Source organism: Puntigrus tetrazona, chromosome 23 (genome assembly GCF_018831695.1).
Source record: "Puntigrus tetrazona isolate hp1 chromosome 23, ASM1883169v1, whole genome shotgun sequence".
NCBI classification, from domain to species: Eukaryota; Metazoa; Chordata; class Actinopteri; order Cypriniformes; family Cyprinidae; genus Puntigrus; species Puntigrus tetrazona.
The window spans coordinates 7,714,058-7,732,474 of NC_056721.1; the positions used below are offsets into that span (position 1 = coordinate 7,714,058).

At 39.0% G+C, this 18,417-nt stretch overlaps 1 protein-coding gene across 8 annotated transcripts in view; it reads left to right on the forward strand.

Moving 5' to 3' along the window:
* myt1b (myelin transcription factor 1b) overlaps positions 1 to 18,417 on the forward strand; it is an 80,749-nt gene that overhangs the window by 29,754 nt on the left and 32,578 nt on the right. Inside the window, exons 1-2 of one of the 8 annotated variants that reach the window (XM_043225224.1) lie at positions 17,713 to 17,872; positions 18,113 to 18,190. The exons of 5 other annotated variants lie outside the window; for them this stretch is intronic. The gene's annotated coding sequence lies outside the window, so the exon portion shown is untranslated. 2 more of the 8 variants (XM_043225225.1, XM_043225223.1) reach the window with 2 other exon arrangements.

The window sequence follows — 18,417 nt, forward strand, 5'->3', positions numbered from 1 at the left end:
CACACACACACACACACACACACACACACACAAACCCCTACACGCACATACAGACCCTCTGTCCTATCCAAGCAATCCCTGTAGCATTCCTATTCTTTACATTAGCATTCATATAGATTCATCACCTCAAACCCACACTGGCACACATACATAATCACACACACACACACACACACACACATAGCAACAACAAATCAGCACTCAAACGTCCTTATGAACATAATCACACCAAATATAAAAACACTCACGAACGCATGTAAACACAAGCCGAGGCTCAGCATACACAAATGGCTATAAAGTACAATTTAGCATTTAAAATCTGATTCGCATTCAAAATCTGCTCGCATATTCGCAGGAGGTCCATGGGAAAAATATATGAATGATTCATCCATGCGAACATAGGCCAGGCACACATACACACGCTCACGCTCATGTAAATCATACCTTCTTCTATCTGTTTCATGAATTATATAGACGTCTCAGAGGTTAGAAGTAGGAATTTAAATCGAAACTCCATTATTCATGGCCACACCTCTTTCTCCTTACACAGTAATGTGTGTAAAACACATGTCACACGGCACACTCGTAAATACACCTGGGTGCAACATAACACCTAACATGGGGACCTGCACAGACTCCCTCTCTCTCGAACCAGTGTGGGGAAACTAGTGGAGTTCCCTTCGGAGAATTTCAATCAATCAGTGAATTTAGAGACTGAAAACATAATGTCTAATATCTAATGAAACTGGGTTTTTAATATTATTAATAGTGATTACATATTTTATTACATGAACATATAAACTTGATTGTTTATATGATATGAAAAGCCATTTTTTACATATTTAACACATTATGTATATTAACATAATTATATTGCTTAAAACAACTCTTTTCAGTTTGGAAAATATTTTAAAATGTCATTTATTTCTATTAAGCAAAGCAGGTTTTTCAGCATCATAACTCATCTTCACTGTCACATGATCCATTAAAAATCATTCTAATGCTGATTTGCTGCTCAAGAAACAAACAATTGTTATTATTATTATTATTATTATTATTATTAATGATGAAATCAGCAGTGCTGCTTAATATTTTTGTGTAAACTGATTTTTTTTTCCTTTCAGGATTCTTTGATGGATAAAAAAAGTTCAAAAGACCAGCATTTATTTGAAAAGTAAAAATAAATCTAACATTATGTTTACTGTCATTTTAATTGTTTTAGTCCTTTCACTGTAAAATATCACATTCTTCCAAAATAAAAATAAACAATTGCCGCCCCCAAACAACAGTAGTGTATATGATAATAATGTTGAAAAGAAACAAACTTGAACCTTTGTGCTTTGGACACATACTTTGCCGACAACACTGATGACTAAACCAAAATAATGTGTTTTCATATAAAGCAATAGGAGGAATCGCGCTAACAGTTATTATGCCTATAATATTTATATGAGTAGCCTGCAGTGTAGTGATATTCAGAATGATTTGACAGCACTTGTTTTGACTCTGTAATTTCATCCTTGAAAACACACATGATAAGGAGCCGTACTGTTATGGGTTATTTAAAGATATACACAATATAAATGTTCAGTCACAAAGCAGCGCCGTGCTGTCTAAAACATATTTATATTGTGTATTTACAGAGTCTTCTAGGAATATTGTTGGGAGTAAATTATGGGAGTTAAGGCGCAGTGGTTTTTGCAAGGTCCAGAAAAGTATAAGACGTCGTCGTCTGAATCGTCGTCGTCGACCGGAATTTTATGAAGCTACGAGAATATTTTTTATATGTAAAGAAAACAAAAATAACGACTTTATTAACATGTAACGCCTCCGTAGAGCCATTTTGGTGTACGCACATTAAGTACACAGTTCTGTGTTAGACTCAATGGAAAGATAAGTCTTGTACCTGTGTTTACGTCTTGATTTGTGCAAACAGCATATCTTTCTATCGCAACTAACACAGAACCAAGTACGTAATGTGCGCCCACCGTCTGTTATCCAAAATGGTGCACGGTGCCAAATCTTTGAATTAGTTTTCTTCTCATGCAAAAAAAGTATTCTTGTAGCATTATAATATTACGGTTGAACCACTGATGGCAGATGGAGCACTCAGACGACGTCTTTCATACTTTTCTGCACCTTGACAGTGATAATTGTGTGGCAGTCAATGGGACAGTCACAAGCCTCCCGGTTTTCATCAAAAACATCTTGTTTTCCCAAGACAAAAAATGCTTTTATGGGTTTGCAATGACAAAAAAAATCATTTTGTAGTAGAGTAACTGTTTAATACAATGTTCTAAAAATCTAATCAAATGGTATGAATGTATATTTGCCCTCTTGTTGTTTCAGAATTGACTGACTTTGATTTATCTTCGAAACACAAATTAAGGCATTTTTATAAAAACCTGAGAGATTTCTGTTCCTCCACTGAAAGTCCGTTCAACCAAAACTTTCAAGTTTCAAATGGTTCCTAAAGACATCATAAAAGTAAACTATGTATGTGACTTCTTATAAAGAGTTATAAACGCACATCAACACACATACATGAGATATGGTCAAACTTGTGAGGACCAATGAGATTGGTTCTTGCACCTCCCTCAAGTACAGCTAACACTTTTTACTGGCACCTAGTGGCAGCCTCATTATTGACTTATTCTGCTACTAAAATTCTCAAATGTAGTGGAGACTTCCATTATGAAGTCTTTGTATTCATTGGTTTTGAAGCGAAATTGAAAATACTCATTGAGTTAATGGAAAGAGAAAAAACCCAGCTTGCGTTTAGTTGTACTGCTGTTCAGTTTGGAGTCCTGCAGTGTTTGCAAAGTGAAAAATAGAAAAGAGGCACAAAGAGGTGAGCAAGGGTTAATGGTTTTAAAAGAGGACAGTATTCTCTTCGGTAAACCCTGTGCGGCAGGTGCAGGTTGAAGTCTTTGTCTCCTCCACGCGAGCGCTATTTACTTACACTCAACTCCTCAGCACAAAAGAGCAGAGAGAGAACACAAACTTTCCCGCACACAAAAGGAAGTTATAGCCTCAAATTACAGGTGCGCCACGCTTAGACACACACAGACGTAGTTCTCAAATCTTGCATGCTCACCTGACAAATTGAATAAGGGGGGCAAAGTTCACTTTTTTCCCCTCATGCTAAAAACAAGTTAGACTGAAGTGTTCTGCCCTATTTAAACTATGCTTTTAAATCTTCTTTTGCTTTACATGTACTGATATGTATAAAAAATGTATATGCTATAAGAAAATATATATGCCATAAGAACCATTTTTTGTTCCCCAAGCAACTCTTGAGTGAACCTTTTTTGTGTGTGAATGGTACATTTCCATGGATGTTAAAGTTTCTTCATGGAACGACAGATAACAGTAAGGAACCCGATTTTTAAAGAATGTATAGTAGATTATTGTAAATATTATTATCCAAGTGTGAAAACAATCATGTCTGTAAGTGGTATAGCTTCAAAACGTGTGTGTGTGTGTGTGTGTGTGTGTGTGTGTGTGTGTGTGTGTGTGTGTGTGTGTTTGTGTGTGTGTGTGTAGGCAGGAAGAGAGACCCATGATGGTTTGATAGTTTCTGTTCAATCAGAGGCAGCCATGTGGAACTACAGGAGGAACAAATAGGCAGCAAAAGATGAAAAACAACCTGAATTGTCAATAAAATAGAGGGAAAAGTAAGAGAGATGAGGGGAAAATACTTTGATCATTCTTCTGTACTCTAATGAAAGCGTCTCATTCCTAAAAGAAATGAAAAAATACAGCTTAATTCCCTCATTGCTGATTTAAAATTTATAACTGGCCTTTTAGAAGGATGAGAGCGGTGGGGCATTTTAATGATCCTTTGTTTTTGTACTTTGCTTTGGCCACAGCAGCAGCATCAATAGAGCAAATATTAGCCTTGCAAGGTGTGTGTGTGTGTGTGGTTTGGTGTTGACCACAGCACCAGAACAGCTGTTCGGTGTACTAGGATGGGATTAGTTTAGTTTGGAAGTCTCCACACAATCTGCTGCCCCTTCACTGACCAAACAAAGCTGTTATTTCAACCGGGAGGGTCATGCTGGGGGATTTATAGCCTGTATTTCCCTGATGCTGATTTTTAGATACCAAAAAGCCTGCAGTTTAGAGTCAACATGAGATCAGATTTGACCTTATTTACTTTCTTAATGCACATCCCTGGTTTTATTGTGCATTATTCATGCAGAGCATGTTGTTCCAAATTTTAAAAAGAAAAGAAAAGGGTTGCATCTGGGTCAGTGATGTATGAGTACCCATTTTTCTTTAAAAAAAAACCTGCTACAACTTTGTTTTAATGTGTCATTGTCGTACATTGCATGCATTTTATATAGTAAGACCTGTAAATTATATGTGTAATTAGCAGCTAACAACATGCTTAACCCTAACTGTAAACCTATATTTAGGTAAAAAATATTACTCTTTTACTCTACTTTTACTCTATTACTCTCTTACTCTACTTTTTTACACAATAACAGGACAAATTAATAAAAGTTTCAAGAAATGTTTTTGTTAAAAAAATATATATGTATGTGTACACACACACACAAAGACATTTGCAAAAAACAGATAACTACCTACTACTGATGGGAATAACAGTGTTATTTATAAACTGCATTATTTTTTAATCAAACAAGTTTGTATCACCCCGTTACAATGCCATTATATCAAATGAAAAATAAAATTTATCATAATATTAGTATTTTATTTTTCAGTTTATCTGAATGGATCCACAGCGCAGCTGTATTTGACGTACCATAAACTCTGCGAAACAGGTCGCCGTCGTTTTTTCTTTACACACGCAAAGAAAGATACGCAGCACGAGAGTCTTTCATAGCATGCAGAATTAACGCAAATAATTATAATGTTAAATTATCTTAAAATTATGAAGTGTCAGTAGATAAATAGTGTACAATGTTTTATAATAATACTTAATAATAATAATATTCTATACAGTGCCCATTTCACTAATTTAACATTTAATATTGGGGCATCCAATATTATTTTTTACTTTTTTTTTTTTTTTTTTTTTAAGTAGTGCAATAGTTACTTTGCCTGGTAATTAGTTACTTCTATAATGGTTTACTAACTCCGAGAAGTAACTAGTAACTGTAATTAATTACTTTTCTTTCTTTTTTTAAAGTAACATGCCAAACAATTATTTTCTTGTTTGACTTTCATTATTTTCTTGTTTGACTTTATGCCTTGACAGATACCCAAACTAATTTGAAACATTTCGAAATTTCTGCATTCTCGGAATACCCTACTGCATTCAGAAATGTCACATCACAAAAGCAAAATGGGTTGCGAACGCCATTTCGTGTTGAATTTAAAGCAGCGGGATGTGTAATTATTCCAAAAGCACGCTGCCAAGTTGCTGTCGCGTGTTCCCTGATCATCCCTGCATGTGGAACGAACACATACGTGGGGGAAAGTACGGCAGAGATCTGAACTCCGAGCAGCTTGAGCACAGGATGCAGTCGACTTCAGGCCAGATGTGAACATGTACACACTCAACCTGGAGTTCTCCTAATGAACCCCCCGCTGCGCAGCCTCACACACTCTTCCTGACTCACAATAGCCAACATCACCTTCTCTCTCCCAAACTCCTCCTCGTTTCTCACCCCCCACCGACGGCTCTTCTCTTTAAACACGCTGCTGTGTTTGTTGTTTAAATGGCATTGAGAAAATTGCCCACTTTGGCCACTTCGAAACTCCAGCAGCTGTCGGTAGTCGCCTTTGCTGGTGTGTGTGTGTGTGTGTGTGTGTGTGTGTGTGTGTGCGGAGAGGGTCACAGCAAGCAGCCCAGAAAGCGCCATTAAGAGAAAATGATAGCTGTGTGTCTGAAACTCCATTACACACCAAACACTTTAAAGAGTGGACCGCGCTTCATTATAGGCCACCATGAATTATTCAAAAGTCTCTCTCTCTCTCTCTCTCTCTCTCTCTCTCTCTGACTCTTTTTACATCTGTCTTAAGACCTTAACCTGGACAAAAGCTTTGAAGAGAGGCCTACAAAAAGAGATAGAGGGCAAATCCGTCTGCATCCGGTGTCCGATGGAGATTTTGTCAAAAGAAGCGAGAGGTTATTTTGAGCGGCAACCAAACAAAGGGTAAATCTAAGGAGAAATACAAGTATAAAGAGTCAGACTATGTTAATGGAGGGCAGGAACAGGACGAGATGTGTTTTCCAAGTGTAGATTTTAATGATGTTGACCGCTTTTTAAGAGGAAATAGGCATTCAGGAGTGTGTCAGCGCTTATTCGCCTGGCGGTGTGTGTGTGTGTGTGTGTGTCGGCGTGCTTAAGGCCACGGTGACACTGCCCCCCATCTGTGTTGTGACTATTGTAATTACCCATCAGGCACTGCTACTGAGTACATTAAGTGAAAGCAGCACACGAAAAAACCTACCGCTGTCTTTCTCTCTCCCTCATTCTCTCTGGAAATACATCTCACTAAAGGATTTCATTAGAAGTGTGTGTAAAACTATTTACGTCAGCGCTTTTATTGCATACGGCTACTTTCTTTTTTCCGCGTAAGGAACGAAAAAGCCTCTTTTGGCTACCTGTCATTAAATAGCTATTGCGGATGAAAAAAAAAACTGTTAGGTAATGACTCACTCCATACAAATCTCCTTGAACGAAGAGTTAAAAGCTGCTGCGCATTATTAGCATTCGTAGCGGCTCTGGGAAAAAAAAAAAAAAATACTGTTGCTTGAATTAGCGGGAAATGTATTAGTTGCATCACATGCTTTTTTATTGCGTGTAGGAAAATCAAATTACTTTGGCAGAGATTAGCAGAGTCATAAAGGAACACTGTTGATTTGATTTCGGAGTTTACTTCCGTAGGTGGGATAAACCGCACGCACACGCATGCAAAATTACACAATACGGCGCAAGCAAGCCTCGTTAGGCCTTGTACGGGAATTTCTGTGGGAATTGCTAAGAAACCTGTTCTTGCATGAATTGTTGCATCAGATTAAAAGCCATTGATTAGGTAATGCTATTATGATCATTTTAGACATAAATAGGACGGGAATCGTAGCATCTAAAGAATTCTGGTTCTCAATGCAACAATGGCTTCGGGAATAAATCATTTTTTTAAGAGAAAATTTTTTTTTACCAAATTAGTGAAAGGTGCAAGATGACTTTTTCGAGGCTGCGTAACCGGCCCAAACGACACTGTATGTTAATTCGCTGAAATGAACCGATTTCTGTGCTGCACATAGATGTTTTTGGTTCAATAAAAGAACCGATTCATGTAGAGTCAGAAACGTCATGTGTTGAAGAATCGTACTGTATATTTGTAATTCACTAAAAAGAACCGATTCATTAGAGTCATTTGTTTAAAAAGAAGAGGAAGAAGAAGAACTAAACTGGTCACGTTTTTGATTTCCTGACATTAACTGATTTCTTCATTCATAAACGCGTCGTGTCACTTTACGTATTTTGATTCACTGAAAAGAACCGACTCATTTGAGTCACTTCTTCAGGTATCAGACTCAGTTCACATTCAGTGTCGGTGGTGCATTGTCACTGAATAAGTGGTTCAAGGTAAAACAAATAAATATATAAATGGAGCTGGTTCTCAGTTTCCAAGCCATGCCAATTCATAAACGAGGCCTATTCGGTTTTAGTAGTTGTAGGAAATCAAATCAAGTGAATGTGTCACAGAGCAAAATGCGAAATATATTTCATTTCAGGAGTTTATGGCTTTATACCTAATCTAATATAAAGTTAACAATGTTTCGGTATCTCTCTTTATGAGGCAGTGTCTAAAAGATAAATGACGTTTTATAACGCAGGTTCATTATGATCGTATATTGTTACAGAATCTTTTCAGAAGTCTGCTAATATGATGCCGTATGAGGCCTTTTAAGTGAACTGTCTTATTTTCTTGATGGATTCAGATTGCTAGCAGCAGCGTCCATCGGTGGAGTGTTTCTGTAGATACTAGGCATCCATCCGTCAGTCCATTCGTCTCTCTACCCCCCTCTTTCTTCTCCCCGTGGCCTCTCCAAACATCTCTATACCATAATGACATTTGCATACAGATGCTTTCCAAACAAGCACCCCCTCCGCACCCCATAACCCTCAATCAGCTGAGTCCTGTTACCAAGGCAACAACACACTCACGCACGCACACTGCAGCCCTGTTATTAGTCTACAATACCCCTCAGTGTAGAGCACTACAGGGTCCTGCTCCAGGTGTCCCCCTTTCATTCACACTTTCACTCACTCTTGTCTTAATTCTTCCTCTGTTCTGTCTGGAGTGCTGCGGAAGGAGGCGGTGGAGAGGTGGAGTCGGGGGTTAGGGGTCCTGGTGATGCTGAGTGAGTTGTGTTGAAGGGGATTTGCAACTTCAGAATTTTAGCAGGGTTTTTTACAACCTCCCAGATCTCTTGCGATTTCGTGGCCGTCACACAAAACATTCGTACATTTCTATGGCTATTGTGACTTAGCTGCATATGAGAAATTGTGCAAAATATGTAATGCCATTTCAAATGTAAAAGTAACAGTGCAATATGTAAAATAAAACGCAATTAAAATATGAACTATAGTAAAATAATTAGTACAAAATGACTTATTTTTAAAGAAAAAAGTAAATACACAAAAATGCATAGTATTAATACATTTATTCAATTGTTTTATTTTTAATAAACAAAGCTTCAAGTTTCATGTTTACTTGTTCATATATATATATATATATATATATATATATATATATATATATATATATATATATATATATATATATATATATAAAATTTCATATATAAAATTTCTAATATTTAATGTTTAATATTTAACATTATATATATATATATATATATATATATATATATATATATATATATACATATTTTAATTATATTGTTATTTTAAAATGTTGTTATTTTAAGATAAAAGAAAATATAAATATTTTAAAATAATAATATAATTTAAAAAATGTAATGTTCTTTATATATATATATATATATATATATATATATATATATATATATATATATATATAAGAACATTACATTTTTTAAATTATATTGTTATTTTAAAATGTTGTAATTGCAAGATAAAAGAAAAATATAAACTTTGAGATTTAACAAATAATAATTACAAATAACATTTATGAAATTTCATATAAATTATGAAAGTAACTTAAACGGTACTTTACTTAAAAACATGACCAAAAAAACCCTGCCAAAATCACTCTTTTTCTTTATAATTACATGTATACACACACACACACACACACACACACACACACATATGCCTAATTTGAGTGTGTTCTGTGTCTGGCCGTATGTTCATGTTGGGAGATGTGGGGAGTGTCATCCACAGAGAATAATCTTTGATTCAGTGTCTGGCCTCCTAAAGGACGGCTGGTTCAGGAGGGGGGTCTTTAAAACAAGCCTCCTCCACGGCAGGACATGTGCTAAGCTGATTTAGCAGGGCTTAGCAGCAGCCCACCACAATCACACAGATTATACAAACAACAGCACACATTTCTGGGTTTCGCCACCTGCTTTGTGCAGCAGCTCGCAAGCACAGACTATTGTGTCCCAGCATATGTACACCTAAATACGGCTTTACTCCGTCTCAGTGTCTGTCCATTTAATAATAAAAATGAATATTATGTAACGCGATCCTTGTTTCAATGTCAATTTCAATTTTTTTTTGCTAGATTTAAATGTATTTATTTTTTATTACATATTTTATCAGGTAACTTCTTATGCAAAACTAAGTTTAACTTTAGTGATGTTCTTGCTCGCTGTGAACCAAAACGTAACATTTTAAAACTTAAAATATATAAAATAATCAACAAAGACAATTGAGTAAAATAAATTAAATAGTAAAAAATGTAATATGTTAACAGTTAACAATTAGACAGTTCTAAAATACAATTAAATCATTAGTTAAGTGTTAAATGTAAAACATTAGATTAAAACAACAAAGTTTTTGTTTATGCAATGTGTGTGTGTATATAAAGATACACGCATGCATATATTTAAGAAACATATGTTTATATTTTAAATATTTATTATGAATATAAATAAATGTATGTAAATATTTTTTAATATATACATGCATATATGTGTGTTTATTTATATATAATAAATATACACAGTACATGCACATATATTATATAAACAAAAACATTTATTAATGATTTTTATAATTAAAACATGTAATATTTGTTAAACAATTAAAATATTTTAATATTTTAATTCAAAAAAATAATTATATAAAACTGTATAATTTATTTATTTATTTATTATTTATATAGATTTTTTTTTTTTTATTAAAAATGTCAACCTCCCATAAAGTTTTCGCGTCAGCTACTCACTTTCAGAAACTCTGATTTGATTTGAAGCATTATCCAAAGACTGCACTTTTGACTTATTTTTAAAGCTGTATTACTCCTTTATAGTTGTGACTGAACGAGGAAGTTGTTCTTCTTTGATCTGTTTTGTTCAGCATTTTCTGCCAGAGAGTTCGGTCTCTGATGTGCAACGTAACAAAATGTAGAAAATTCAGCGAGAATCGTATTATTTGATCCATACGCTGTCCACAAAGCTCTTCAGCGTGCGCGCGTGCGCCTCTTTTCTTTTTTTTCTCCCCCTCAGACGCTCGGTTTCCTGTGCGTCTAAAACCATACCTCAGCAAAAGAAGAGAGAAAAAAAAAGGAGGGGTAAAAAGTGGAAGAGTGGTTCTGTGGCAGACTGATATCTAGTGTGCCGTGACAGCTGGGCCTGCTCTCTTTCTCTCCCCTTTCACTCTCTTTTCTTCTCCTACACAAAGCCTATTAAGTATGCCACTCACTTAAAGGCCCCGGAGCCTCCCGCGGCCACAGGCTCCACCCAAAAGTGTGGCAGCTCTTTGTGATTGTAATGAGGCAGCAAGCCGGGGCCGTGCTTGTGGAGCTCTGTCTGTGTTTACTCATCGGCCAGCCATTCGGAGCGCTGCGGACGAGGAGGGGCGAGCCGGAGGGAGGGAGAGCGGTTTTGGGGGTGGCGGGGCAGGACATGTCCTAGCGAGAGAGTGAGAGAAAGGGAGGAGGGAGGCAGACAGACTGTGGCTCTGTGCCCTCTGGCACCTCTGACCCTTCTCTGACTGGCGCTGGGCTACCAAACCCACTTCTGTGAGATCGGGGATGACGCTCATGTAGGCTGGCACCCAGACCGCACTGGGGTTTGTGTGAGTGGGAACGAGGAGGGGGCCGAGTCTGCCGAGCTCGGGGCTAAAAAAAAAAAGTCATTTTTACTCTGTAAGCATTTGGGGAACGTGAATAGACAATGATGGACGTGGAACTTAGACAAAGGGCAAACTTGTTTTTTGAGCGTATACGGATATGCATTTTTTTTGCGCCCCCCTCGAATGATGATGACCCCGAATAGTATGACTAACAAAAAGTAGCGAATAGCCATGATGATGAAGCTGAGAGCAAACCGACAAAACCGAAGACGGCGATACAGAGCGATACAGACGAACCTAGAACTCGTGAATAATTAACAAAAGGAAAAGGCGTGAGTGACGGCTGATTTCTGTGAAAGCGGGCCCTCTGAATACGACCGAAACAACACTTTCATGGCCTGAAATAAAACGATCATCTGCTGAAATAAAATAGAATAAAAATGTTAAACTGCTTTTATTTGATCTAGTTGCCAAAGCGACGTTTCGCCTGTGAATTAAAGTACTGAATCAACAAAAAAAACTATATGGACATATTTAAAAATACATAAATATAAAAACAATAAATATTAAAAAAAAACTACCAAAACTTTAACAAAAATGACAATGAAAACAGAAAATATGAAAATCTAATTTAAATAAAGAGTATTGCTGATACTAAAATAACATAAAGGTAGTGATTTTATTTTGCTCTTGATGTGCGCAATTTTCAATAAATAATTGAATGATTTAATATTATTTTCATTTGAATTATTCCTCCTATTTATTATTTTCGTATTATTTATTACAATTTGTTTACTGGAATCGTCTGTGTTCATGCGTGCGTTCGTCCGTTTATTAATTTTGACGCAAATCAGGATTTCGAGTCTGAACCCGTTTCGCAGAGCGCGACGAGGTCTTCGTTCCCTCTGCGGCAGCATCACATTCAGAGCGGGGCTCGTTTCAAACGCGCGCTGAATCTGCACGCTCTCGTTTCGGAAGCGGCAGACGCACTCCAGCGTGCTTTCACTGATCCGTAGCCTCGCTTCCCCCTCGGTGCGTCCGCACGTTCGGCGTCACGCTTCTCGGCCTGCAGTTAATCAGCATTATTTCCCGTTCTCGGCCTCAGCGCCTCTGAGTCATCGCGCCGCTCGCGCGCTCTCCGGGCCGTTTGTGCATACGTTCACTTCTCTCTTTTCTTTCTGCTTTCTTTTTGTGCAGCCGCAGACAGCTGTAGGGCACATCACGGTTCAGCGGCGGCCTCTCCGGCTCTCTCTCATGCGCAGCAATGATGTCGACAGGTCGGGTGGGGATGGGGGGGGTCCTTCGTGAGCGAGGGGGGAGGAGGCAGCCGTGAAGTTAATAGGTCAATGAGTGTATGCCGTAGTGGAAGAATACAGCGGGGCGTCTGGTAGCCTGTGATAAAGAGAATCGGGCCTGCTCTTCTCCGCTCGGGCCTGCTCTCATTTTTAAGTGAGAGCCTCTCTTTGTCAGAAGGCAAATTTAATAAGCAGCAAATGCATTACATGTTCTCCGCCGGCCCCCTCGCCATGGCAACGCGGAGTCGGGGCACGGAGATGGGCCTAGAGAGGACACGATTATCAGAGGAGCCATCTGCTAAAGGAGAGCCCAGACCCTGCCAAACCCACTGGGAGACTTCCACACCCTTCACTTAGGCTGCTCATTTCCCCCTCGCTCCATTCAGACCTCCATCTTTTTTCTTTTTTTTTCTTTTCTCGGACTTTGTTTGTTTTGGGTTGAGCGGGCGCTTCACATTCGAGAGGGGTTGAGGGAGAGGTGCGCGTTAATGATGTAACGGAGTGCAAGAAACAAGTGAGAGAAACGGGAGAAGAGAAACGTGGACCCCGGAGGAGGAGCGGTAATTCCGCTGAAAAACAGATAATCCTCGCTCTCGGGCCGCTCGCTGTTTCCCACAGTTTTGTGAACTTACACACAGGTCTCGCTTGCTCTCAATAACCCATAAAGATGAAACTCAAAGGGGGCCACACAGAGACCGCTTTTTCCCAAAATGGCTCGCTTATACAAACGTTTAGGCTCACGTGGGAGTTTCTGCAGGCGCTCTCGGTCCCGTGCGCTTCGGTTACACTTTTTGTTTCATTTGTCTGGTGACCAGGCCGTAACATGTAGGAGGATCGCCTGTGTCGAGTCGAGTCGAGTCGAGTTTGTTTTTCTGATAATCGGTCGTTTGTACCAGCGTCATTTCCAGCTCACGCTAAATGTTTTATAGCGCTTAATATCAACGTGATGGAAACATTAACTGACCTCCTTTTTGGTTTATTTTTAAAAAAAGCTACCTTTAAGTTATACTCACAATACACAAAAATGTAAATGTTTCATTTTATAAATAAAATGTTATTGTTTTATACGACCGTATGTAATATAGATGTAATCTTCATAGTATGAAGTTGTTGAACTTATTTACTATTTCTATACTATATGTTTACTTGTATAAAGTTTTTGCTTTGACGCAGTTCTTTCATTACCCTTTATTACAACTAAGAGTTGATTATTTGATATTTGATTTCCATGAAAATTAGTTCTGTGACAGACTTTCGTTTTTTGGGAAGTGTTGGTTTAAGACTTGTAAAACGTATTTTATGATTACTGTGTGTGTGTGTGTGTGTGTGTGTGTGTGTGTGTGTGTGTGTGTGTGTGTGTGTGTGTGTGTGTGTGTGTGTGTGTGTGTGTGTGTGTGTGTGTGTGTGCGCGCGCGCGCCTGTGTGTCTCTGTGACTTTCATATAACAAAAAAGGCGGTTATAAAAGAAATCAATCATAAAAGCCTCAAGGCACATCCAAATGTTTCTTCACTCTGACATGCCTTACTGCTTGTTTCAGATTTCTGAATTCACGGTTTATTTCTTGTACTGTTATGTGCAATTTCTTGAATAACACTGTTCTTTTACAAAACATAACCAGATGGGGTCACTGAGTAATTGGTAATTTTTTATTGTTAAATGCCAGATTAAATGTCATCTACAGAGAATGAAGGAAGGAAGCTTTAAAACTATTAATGTTGTGAGGGAGACATTGTGTGTGTGTGTGTGTGTGTGTGTTTATGAGAAACAGTTTTCCGTTCACTTATTTCCCTGATTTAAATATTTAAATAAGCGATCGCTTTGAGAAATGTAGACGTGAACATTAGGATGCAGTTCAGAACATAGATAGGAGGTGAAATAATATTCTCAGTCAGATGACCAATACTATTCTGAAGTTTGATGTAGTTTTGTTCTGCGCGGCTTTCTGCCTCAGCATTGCTGGGAAACTTCCTGAGCTGAAAGCGCACAGCTGCCGGTAGTCCCTTCTGCTGGCATTCTGCAGGCTTTGTTGTCGAGCACTGAAGACAATTGTTTTGATTGGCCGAGAGTTTTGCGACTGTAGGACGCGATTACGCACGCGCTGGTCTCCGATTGGCCGCGCCGGGTTTTGTCGTCACCCGGCACCCCTCCTTCGCTCCTTTCGAAGAGAAGTTGTAGTAATTTTGTCCTCAACTTTTCCACTCAAGTTTACTTTCTCAGGACTTGCCAGACGCTTATGGGAAACTCGGAGCCGCGACCATGAAGCTGTGTGGGACTTTTTTAGGTCAGTCGTGCTTCACGTCTCCTACGTATCTATCTTAAATGTACACGACGAGCATTGTTTAATTAACAGGTGTCCGTAAAAACTTCTCCCACGTGAGGTTCCGTAGCGTATACGCGTTTGTTTTATTGCATTATTTCTATAGGAACCCGTGGCGCGATATATTTGTATTTATATGCAATCGCAACTTTTTAAGCAGATCGTATAGTGTAGCATATATTGTTCAACGGGATCCATATCTGATTTCGTCTTGCTTTATAGTTCAAGCGTGTCGCTTCAGGCAGGTGTCGAAAACCTGTTGCATTGAGGTCTACGTATAGCACGTCAATACAAATCCTAACTTTTTGGGAACCTCGTCTAGACCTTTTCTGAACTTCGGAGCTGTTGAAGTGTTGAGACAAAGGGCGGTTTGTTTCCCGGGGGACCGTGGCGGACACAATGCCAGCCCAAAGGCGCATTCAAACTTTCTCTCTGTTGTTGTCTGTCAGCTTGTTCCATCTGTCAAGGCCGTTCGAGGAGCTCGGGGCCCCCCCGCGCGCGCGCGCTCTCTCTCAGCTGACTCCCTTATGCAATATTTATACAGCCGCTATACTCTGAACGCGCTCCTGAGAGACGCGGCGGTAAAGAATACGCAGCCTATTGTTTGCAGCGAGGTTGCGACGCGATTGGACAGCGCTAACGGTCGGGGACATGAAAACAAATGCGTTTATGACACCGAACAAGTGCACAGCTGGCGAACATCTATCGACAGCTACGTGAAGTGGGCTGCTTTTACATCTGCTCTAAACACTCACGTTGCGAACTAATCAAACTACTTAAAAAAGTTTATTTGCCTCAAATTTGTACGTAAACAAAATTAATTAAGTTTTTCTCACCTCTGTAAACGGAATTAGCCTATTAAAAAAATGACTTTTTTAACGTAAAATAAAGTAACATAAATTCAATGTATGCAAACAAAAAAGGTGCTGCGTGATGGTGAAATATTTTACACATACACCTTTGACATATGGTTGCAGCGTTTAAGTTGCCAGATAATCATAGTCCGGTTGGCCTGTTGTGGTAACCATAGCAACAGTACACCGTTTGATCGTTTTTGGTCAAGATCCCTATCTGACATTTTTTTTAACGAACCTATCCCTGTTGTTGTTGTTATTATTATTATTATTATTATTATACACAGCATTTCATTTTGCACGTTAGTGTGTTAATTAATTTTTTGATTACTTTTTGTTAGAGATGTTTGGTTGCGCGAGAGGAACTTCCCCTTCCCCTATTCCTCCCCTGGACTGCTGACAGGATTCCCATAAAATATCGACCCTGCTGAAAGTTTGATTTCACCCGTAACTCGGATTGTGTTAGGCTGTACTGCTCCTCGTTTCAACATCTCTGTTTAAACACGGAAGTCTGGCGGAGGAAGGCGGCCGGGTGTGAGCTTCCTCCGGGTCGCTGTCCATGGTACTGGGCCAAAGCGCTGTCTGGGGTCCTGAAGCCCAGTCGAGCGCAAACTCTGCACTTGTGCTCTCTCTCTCTCTCTCTCTCTCTCTCTCTCTCTGTTTACTCTTACCATTTCTTCTCAAAGTTCTCAATGAGATACTGAAGAAACAATCGTTCTCGCTTCTGTGAATCTCATTCTGAGTACTCGTGGCAGGGGAGTGTAACTTATTTTTTAGGTGTGTATGGTTTCTATTCTGTCTTTTGTTTATTGGATTGTGTCTCGGTTAGTGAGGCAACTCAAATCATATTGATGCAGCGTGGACACTTCGTGATTGATTTCAGCTCCAATGCATAACAATGGGACGGCAAAAAAAGAGCCTGCCGCAAAGAGATAAGAACTTAATAGAATTTCTGAAAGGCGAAGGTTGGCTTTTTGAAAATTCCCCCCGTGTGCAGCATGGAGACAGCAGATAAAGAGTGGCATTTGTGGAGAATATTCTCAAATGGCTTGTAATGAATGGTTGTCATTTTCACTAATGGTTACAAAACAACAAAGCACAACAGCGGTGTGTGCAACATTTAGGAGTCATTCCAAGTTACATTCGTCTGTTTTGAGGGAAGAAGACGGTGTTGAAATCCTTTTATTTGCTGCCTTCCACTCTTTTGGCAACATAGTTGTGAAACGCCTGTGTATGCGTTCGTAGATATATATATATATATATATATATATATATATATATATATATATATATATATATATATATATATATATATATAATCACATCAATGCAGATGTAGCTTGTTATTTCTTAACCCTAATGCCAGCTGTCTGACCATAATACATTAAGCTAACTTTACCAGTGAAGCTTTGCCTACGAAAAGTGTGTGAATCACTGGACAGTACCATTTGGAAAGAGTCAGGAGGGAGGGTTCAGATAACACCGGCGACATATGCATGTTTTTTGTGCAATATTAAAGATTAATCACTGGGCGTAAAATAAGCAGCTTACGCTATTAGAATTTAAAGTAACAGAGACCCGACGCGCACTCTGAACTATGATGTTTGAAACACGCGTTTGCTCTAGTAGTTATCCGCCAGCATTTATCTGTCACTCTCTCTCAAAAAAAAAAATAAAAATAAAGCAATAGAAGAACCGTTTTAACAACTTTTCCATTCTCCAGTTCTAGTTTTTTGCTTCAAGGGACGTAGAAGCCGGTGTACTCATGCTGCGCATCCAAAACGCTTTTAATCTTTAAAGAGCAACGTAAACAACTGAAGAACCATATATAGCCAACGTGGTTTAGGATAATAAGACGGATCTCTTCTGAGCCCCTGAAGGACCTCTATCATGTCTCTGGCACAAAGGAGAACTTGTATAAATCCCTTGTAGTCGGTGCGTGGGTGTGGGTGTTAGAGAGAGGAGAGGGGAGCGATCATGTGTGCGTGCGCGCGCGCGCGCGTGTGTGTGTGTGTGCGTGCACTGAGAAAGACAGAGTATGAAATAGAGTGTGCATGGCTGTACACATGCCCGCTGAGTTATTGCGGGGGGATATTCAAAGCCCAGCCCATCGATGTTGTAGGTTTTACTACAGCTTTCGTGATGTCATGGCAAAGGGCGGAGGGAGGAGGTGGGGGACAATGGCTCATGAGGGAAAGGTAAGTCAATATTACGTTTTCTCGCTGACAAAGGCAAATGAAGCCATGTTTTTGCTTACAAACAAGTAGCGTTCACACCGCCCCGTTCTGGATCCTCGCTCGTCCGTAGCGGCACCAGCGAAGCGCCGATCCTCTTCCCCGCCGTCACTGAATCCATCGGGATACTACTGAAGAAGTAGAGTTTAGTTTTCTTTCAGAAAAATCTATAAATGGGATATTTTACCCCAAACTGTCTCACAGCTTACTGAACACACGACGAAGACGAGAGAAGCGTCTGGCGGAGGAGCTTTCGGGATTATTGTTGTCTTTTTCACTCAGGTAATCGCGATCGTCATTTTTATTCATCAAATATAAATAGTTTTGGCTCTTTTTGTTAATTACCCCCAACATATCTCAGGGGGGTCTTTGAGATACCCAGACGGGTTTAGAGTCAAAGGTTGAGTTGTTAGAAGACACTGTAAATGTTTGACGCTGTGTTATTATATCATTTGCTAAGCGATGATGTACACTGCATATCTAGATCATCCCATCCCGAGATGCCCTAC